Source organism: Gekko japonicus, unplaced genomic scaffold, assembly GCF_001447785.1.
Source record: "Gekko japonicus isolate JY-2015 unplaced genomic scaffold, Gekko_japonicus_V1.1 scaffold287, whole genome shotgun sequence".
NCBI classification, from domain to species: Eukaryota; Metazoa; Chordata; class Lepidosauria; order Squamata; family Gekkonidae; genus Gekko; species Gekko japonicus.
The window spans coordinates 198,898-206,477 of record NW_015167065.1 but is presented as its reverse complement, the minus strand read 5'-3'; positions in this window follow the sequence as shown (position 1 = coordinate 206,477).

The following is a 7,580-nucleotide window of genomic DNA, read 5'->3' as shown; positions in this document are numbered from 1 at the left end:
TTAGGAAAGGTATAAATAGGTACTTTAAAAGCCTGCATGGTTAACAAATAAAGTAATGGAAGTAATAAAAGGTAAGAAGGATTCCGGCAAGTTGGGAAATAAAAAAATTCTAGTTAAAAAGGAGGAGGATTCCTTTGAGCAGCGGAAGGCTACTCCAAGTGAGATAAATAAAAGGGAACACAGGCTTTGGCAAATAAAATGCAAGTTGGTGATCAGACAGGCAAAAAGGGAACATATTGCAAAAAACATAAAGACCAACAACAATTTCTTCAAATACATTAGCAAGAAACCAGCCAAGGAGGCAGTGGGACCCTTGGATGACCAGGGTTTGAAAGGATTACTAAAGGATGATAGGGAAATGGCAGAAAAGCTAAATGCATTTTTTGCCTCCGTCTTCATTGTGGAAGATGGTAGGTGCTTGCTTACTCCAGAAGTGCCAATTTCAGGAGGGGTATCAAAAGACCGGAGTCGGATTGAGGGGACAAGAGAGGCGGTCTTATGACTGTTGGACAAATTAAAAACTGACAAATCACCAGGCCCATACATCCAGGAGTTCTGAAAGAACTCAAATGTGAACTTGTGGATTTCCTGACAAAAATATGCAATCTATCACTAAAATCTGCCTCCATTCCCGAGGACTGGAAGGTAACTAATGTAACCCCTATCTTTAAGGTTCCAGAGGAGATCCAGGAAATTACAGGCCAATCAGTCTAACGTTGATACTGGGTAAGTTAAAAGATAGAATTAGTAGGCACATTGATGAACAAAAGCTATTGAGGAAGAATCAGCATGGATTCTGTAAGGGAAGATCTTGTCTCACTAACCTTTTAGAGTTCTTTGAGAGAGTGAACAAGCATGTGGATAAGGCTGACCCAATAGCTGTTGTTTACCTAGACTTCCAGAAAGCTTTTTTGATAAAGTTCCTTATCAAAGGCCCCTAAGTAAACTCAGCAGTCATGGGATAAGAGGACAAGCCCTCTTGTGGATTAAAAACTGGTTAATTAACAGGAAACAGAGAGTGAAAACGGGCAGTTTTCACAGTGGAAGGTGGTAAACAGTTGGGTGCCACAGGGCTTAGTTCTAGCTCCAGTGCTTTTTAACTTGTCCATTAATGATTTGCAGTTGGGAGTAAGCAGTGAAGTGGCCAAGCTTGTGGATGACACTAAGCTGTTCATGGCGGTAAGAACCAGGGAGGACTGTGAGGTGCTCCAAAGGGATCTGTCAAGGCTAGGCGAGTTGGCGTCAACGTGGCAAATGAGGTACAAGGGGGGCAAGTGAAAAGTAATGCCCATTGGAGCCAAAAATCCAAATTATAAATATACGTTGATGGGGTCTAAACTGGCAGTAACTGACCAGGAGATATTGGAGTCGTGGTAGATAACTCAGTGAAGATGTCGACTCAGTGTGCGACTGCAATAAAAAAGGCAAATGCTATACTGGGGATTATTAGGAAGGGGACTGAAAACAAATCAACCAGCATCATAACACCTCTATATAAGTCTATGGTGAAGCCTCATTTGGAATACTGTGTATAGTTCTGGTCAATGCACCTCAAAAAAGATATAGCATTGGAAAAAAGTATAGAAAAGGGCAACTAAAATGATTAAGGAGATGGAAAACCTTCCCTATGAAGAAAGGGTAAAGAGGGCTCTTTAGCTTGGAGAAATGATGACTGAGAGGTTTACAAAATTATGCATGGGATAGAGAAGGTAGAAAAAGACATATTTTTCTCCCTTTCTCACAATACAAGAACTCGTGGGCACTCAATGAAATTAATGTGTAGTAGGTTTAGAACAGATAAAAGGAAGTGGAATTCACTGTCACAGGAATTGGTGGCAGCTACAAGCACAGACAGCTTCAAGAGGGATTTGGATAAACATATGGAGCAGAGGTCTGTTAGTGGCTATTAGTGGCTGGAAGGTCGCTAGTTCAGCAGTTCGATACCCGAGTGCCGCATGACGGAGTGAGCTCCCATCTCTGGTTCTAGCTCCTGCCAACCTAGCAGTTCGGAAGCAAGAAATTGCAAGTAGATAAATAGGTACCGCTTTGGTGGGAACGTAACAGCGTTCCGTGCACCTTGGCATTTAGTCATGCTGGCCACATGACCATGGAAACATCTTCGGACAGCGCTGGCTCTTTGGCTTGGAAATGGAGATGAGCACCGCAACCCTAGAGTCGGATTCGAGTGGCTTTCAAGCAAGGGAAACTTTTATAGAAGGAACACTGTATCTGGGGCAGTGATGCTCTGTATTCTTGGTGCTTGGGGGACAACGGTGGGAGGGCTTCTGGCCCCGCTGGTGGACCTCCTGAAGGCACCTGGGTTTTGGCCATTGTGTGATAGTGAGTGATGGACTAGATGGGCCATTGGCCTGATCCAGCATGACTTCTCTTACATTCTTTTGAGAATCAAAGCTCACTTCATCAGATAACATGCAGCAACAAAAAATCTAAGTGCCTGCTTTACAGCACTCTTCTCCTGTAGAATAAAAGACAGGACTTTCTTCAACTAAAGAAATGACTGAGGGAGAGTACAGTGGGTAGCAAAGGATCACACCCACCATCACCACTACAATTCCATTCAACAGAGGGGGAGCGTCACATATTACATTCTTACCTATCCTGCAGATATTAAAAATATAACAGTCCCATCCACCACAAAAAGGCAGGACCAGTTCTAGCACGCCCCCATGAGCATGTTTAACTCATAAAGCCCCCTAACTCAACACTCGCCCTGAACCTCTGCACCATTCTTATGCCCCAAATTTCTCTGCAGCCATCTGACTGGATATCCTGCAGATATTAAAAATATAACAGTCCCATCCACCACAAAAAGGCAGGACCAGTTCTAGCACGCCCCCATGAGCATGTTTAACTCATAAAGCCCCCTAACTCAACACTCGCCCTGAACCTCTGCACCATTCTTATGCCCCAAATTTCTCTGCAGCCATCTGACTGCAACGGAAAGTTTCCTTATAACCTCACAAACATTACAGCACTTCCTAGCCAGCGTTGCCACTATTTGACCTCTTGAATTGTAATCCATGTTTCCTCAGACAGGAAGACATCTTCCCCAATGTCGTGATTCCAATGTAATCTTGCATATCTTCTCACTTTCTTTTAATTATCAAAATCGGAAGGAAATATGTGTAGCTAGCAACACGGCAGTAGGGTGAGACAAGGTCGACGGCAGTGCAGGTTGTGCTACGGAGGCATACTGGGGAATTAAATTTAATTGGGGAATGCATCCGCTATGCAGGATTTTAACAGAATAGAGATCCTTGACAGATCACACCAAGGGTTCATCTGGTCCAGCACAGCAGCTGTGGCCAGTCAGAGCCCTCTAAGTATCTTAAAAGGAACTTATAAAGCAACAGGCGTTCTCTGCCACTTGCACCAAGGTCTTGTTTTTAGATCTGTATGTCCTTGGAGCATGGAAGTTCCAACTATCGTAAATTCCCTGTTCCCCCCCCCCCAGTGGTATAAGACATAAAATGTTCTTTAAGTTAATTCATAAAAATTATGAAGGGCAAGACTTTAAACCCACCATGAACTCCTCTGCCTCCAGTTACATTAAAGCAGGGGTCTTTCCTGCAGGAGCGCACAGGAGCAGAGCTCCGGCAGTAAAGAGCCCAGGGGGCGGGCACATGCAACAAACCCCCCCCCCTGCTCCCAGCAGCCCTCAGTCAGAGCAAGAAGCAGCCAGGGAAGTTGCAGAGCTCCCCCCGGCCCCCCGGTCCAAAACAGTCCAGTGGCACCTTTAAGACCAAGTTTTATTCAGGTACAAGCTCTCCCTCCTCTGCGAGGACAGATCTGCATGTCCTCCCCCCCAATAGTTATCAATCCAAAACAGTCCAGTGGAGCCTGAACAGTGGGTGTTGCCTTCTGACACACTTCCGGTGATGTCGGGGTGTGGCATATGCAAATAAGTTATGCTAATGAGTTATGCTAATTAGCTCCTGCACCTCTTTTTCTACGAAATGACCCCTGCATTAAAGTATCCTAAAGTGAGGATGGATGGATATCATCAATCGATTAATAGGAAGATAGACGATTGATAGATGGATAGCTTTGGCTGAGGGATTGGAGGCCATAGTGGGATGGTGGAAACAGAGAAAGCTGAGACTGAATCTAGCAAAGACAGAGGTTCTGTGGCTGAGCAGAGGGAACTCAGGATAGGGGTGCCAACTCCCAGCTCTTGAAAAGTGTGTCCTTAACACTGGCATCACCAAGAGCTTGGGTGTGATCCTGGATGCCTCCTTATCAGTGGAGGCCCAGATCACAAATGTTGCCAGACAGGCGTTTTTCCAGCTATGCCAGGTGAGGCAACTGGCCCCTTACCTGTCCCGCCCTGACCTTGCCAGAGTAATCCATGCAGCGGTCACCTCCAGATTGGACTACTATAACTCACTCTACATGGACCCACCCTTGAGACTGACCCGGAAACTTCAGCTGGTCCCTTACTGGGACCCCACGGCCAGCACATATTTGACCTGTGCTGCGTGAGCTGCAGTTTAAGAAAGTTAATTCATAAAAATTATGAAGGGCAAGACTTTAAACCCACCATGAACTCCTCTGCCTCCAGTTACATTAAAGTATCCTAAAGTGAGGATGGATGGATATCATCAATCGATTGAGCATTGGGTCAGGTAGGTTCAAGGTTCTTAAAACCTTTAAGGCCCTTACCGGTCAGGTCCCTGCATAACTTTGGGACCGCCTATCCCAGTGTACCCCCCGGAGAGCATTATGCTCAGCGGATAAGAACTTGCTTGTGGTCTCCAGCCCGAGAGAAATCTGGCTGTCCTCAACTAGGCTTTTAGTGCCCTGGCCCCAACCTGGTGGAACTCTCTGACCAGTAACATCCGTACCCTGCAGGATTTATTACAGTTCCACAAGGCTTGTAAGGCAGAGATGTCCCGCCAGGGATTTAGTTGAGAACAGCAGGGGTGTCCGTCTGGCCGGCACGCTTCCCCCCTCCCCCCGCACGGTGGCTGTGTGTGGTAGCACAACTGGAACTTTGATCACCATCTCTTTTTTAAACTGTATGGTTACTATAGAACTAAGGAACTTTGGTATTCTGGAATTTTATTGTGATAGTTATCCGTTTAAAACTTTTTGGTATTAACTTGGTTTTGTTGTACACCGCCCTGAGCCCTATTGGGGAATGGGCAGTATAAACAAAATAGATCATAGACACACGCCCCCTCCAGTGGGGTAAGCCATATAAAATCATATATATGAATGGGAAACAATTCAACACCCACCATGAGAGCCAGTTTGGTGTAGTGGTTAAGTGCACGGACTCTAAATCTGGGAGAACCGGGTTTGATTCCTCACTCCTCCACTTGCACCTGGCTGGATGACCTTGGGCAAGCCGTAGTTCTGATAAGAGCTGCTCTTGAAAAAAATAAGTTTCTGTCAAGAGTTCTCTCAGCCCCACCTACCTCACAGGGTGTCTGTTGTGGGGAGAGGAAGGGAAAGGAGTTTGTAAGCCGCTCTGAGACACCTTTGGGTAGTGAAGGGCGGGGTATAAATCAAATCTCTTCTTCTTCTTCTGCCCCAGTTGCATAAATTATGGAATAATTTTTAAAATTATTTATAGGGGGCAATTCTACACCCACCATTAATCCTACTGCCCCCAATTGTATACATCTTGCATAATACCGTTTACAAAATTAATTCATTAAACTTATGAAGGGGGGGGACTCTAATGCACCACGGATTCCTTCATTTCCATCTATGTATCGGACACACACACGCACACACCTCTGACTTGGATAACCCAGGCTAGCCAGATCTCATCAGAGGGCCCTGGTTAATATTTGGATGGTCGACCACCAAGGGTAGCGCAGGCAGTGACAAACCACCTCTGGATGCCGTCTTGCCTTGAAAACCCAACAGGGTTACCATAAGTAGCCTTAGAAAAGAGTAAGCGTCCAGTAGCACTTTAAAGACTAACAAAATTCATGGTAGCTTTTGTGAATCACTGTTCACTTCACCAGATACAGCTACAATGGGAGTCCATCTGTCCTATATATTGGAAAGTGGAGAGATTTCAGATGCCATTAGCAGGCAAATGACAATTGCCGGTGTGATTGGATTAGGTGTGATACGCACAGAGGCAGTAGGCATGGAGAAATCAGCATTGGTAATGAGACAGGAAATCTAGGTCTCTATTCAGACCAAGTGGATGCATTGTCTTGAGCTTCATTACCAGTTGCAATTCAGCAGTCTCTCTCATTTCTCTCTGAAATTTCTTTGTAAGAGAACTGCTACTTTTAGGTCAGCAACTGAATGTCCTGGAAGGTTAAAATGTTCCCCCACAGGTTTTTGAATGTTGTAGTTTCTGATGCCAGACTTTATGTCCATTAATTCTTTGTTGAAGGGACTGGCCTGTTTGTCCAATATACAGCGGAAGAGCATCGCTGACACACGATGGCATAAATCACATTCTTGTGGGTGTAGCATTGCCCTTCCATTCATGTAAAAGCATAATTTTGGTGAGATGGTATGGCTGATGTTGCTGGGTCCAGTGTTGTTGTTGCTAGGAGCTATATGAGAGCAAAGTCGGCATCTTGGTTTGTTGCAGACCTTGGTACCAGAGTGTTTCTAAGTAGGTTATTGTTTTAGGGTAGCAGGTTATAAGCAAGAAAAGGTCGCTGCCCAAGTCCCGGTATGAGGGCAGTGTCACGACCCAGCATGGGTTGTAGGTCATTAATAATGCATTGAACTGGCTTGAGTTGTGAGCTGTAGGTGACCACCACTGGTGCTCTGTTGTCATTTTCATCTTCTTGGGGCTTGTCTTGTGGCAAGATGTCCCTGGGTATCATTCTGGCCCATGGCCTGAGGGCACTTTCCACCACCACATAGCTATCTTCAAAAAGTTGTTTTAAAAGGGGGGAGCAACACTACACCCACCATGAACCTCCCCCTCCCACCCACCTTAGTTGCACAAATATTCCAAAATTATGCTTTTACTTATGAATGGAAGGGCAATGCCCCAGAGAGAGAGAATGACTGGCCCAAGGTACACCCACCATGGACCTCTCCTGGCCCACCTTAGTTGCAAAAACATTCCAAAATCATGCTTTTACTTATGAATGGAAGGGCAACGCTACACCCACCACGGACCTCCCCTGGCCCACCTTAATTGCACAAACATTCCAAAATCATGCTTTTACTTATGAATGGAAGGGCAACGCTACACCCACCACGGACCTCCTCTGGCCCACCTTAGTTGCAGAAACATTCCAAAATCATGCTTTTAATCATGAATGGAATGATGCTACACCCAACACGGACCTCCCCTGGCCCACCTTAGTTGCACAAACATTCCAAAATTATGCTTTTACTTATGAATGGAAGGGCAACGCTATACCCACCATGGACCTCCCCCGGCCCCCCCTTAGTCGCCTAAGTATCCCGAATCCGAAATGATGCTTTCGGAATCCAAAGAGATGCCCCCTTTCAATCACGAAGGGGGGCCACCGCTTCACTCACCACGAACGCCCCCGCCCGCCCCCCCATCCTCCTCCCTTGGCGCGCCCCCAACACACTAAGCGAGGCCCCCCCCCTTCCCTCTC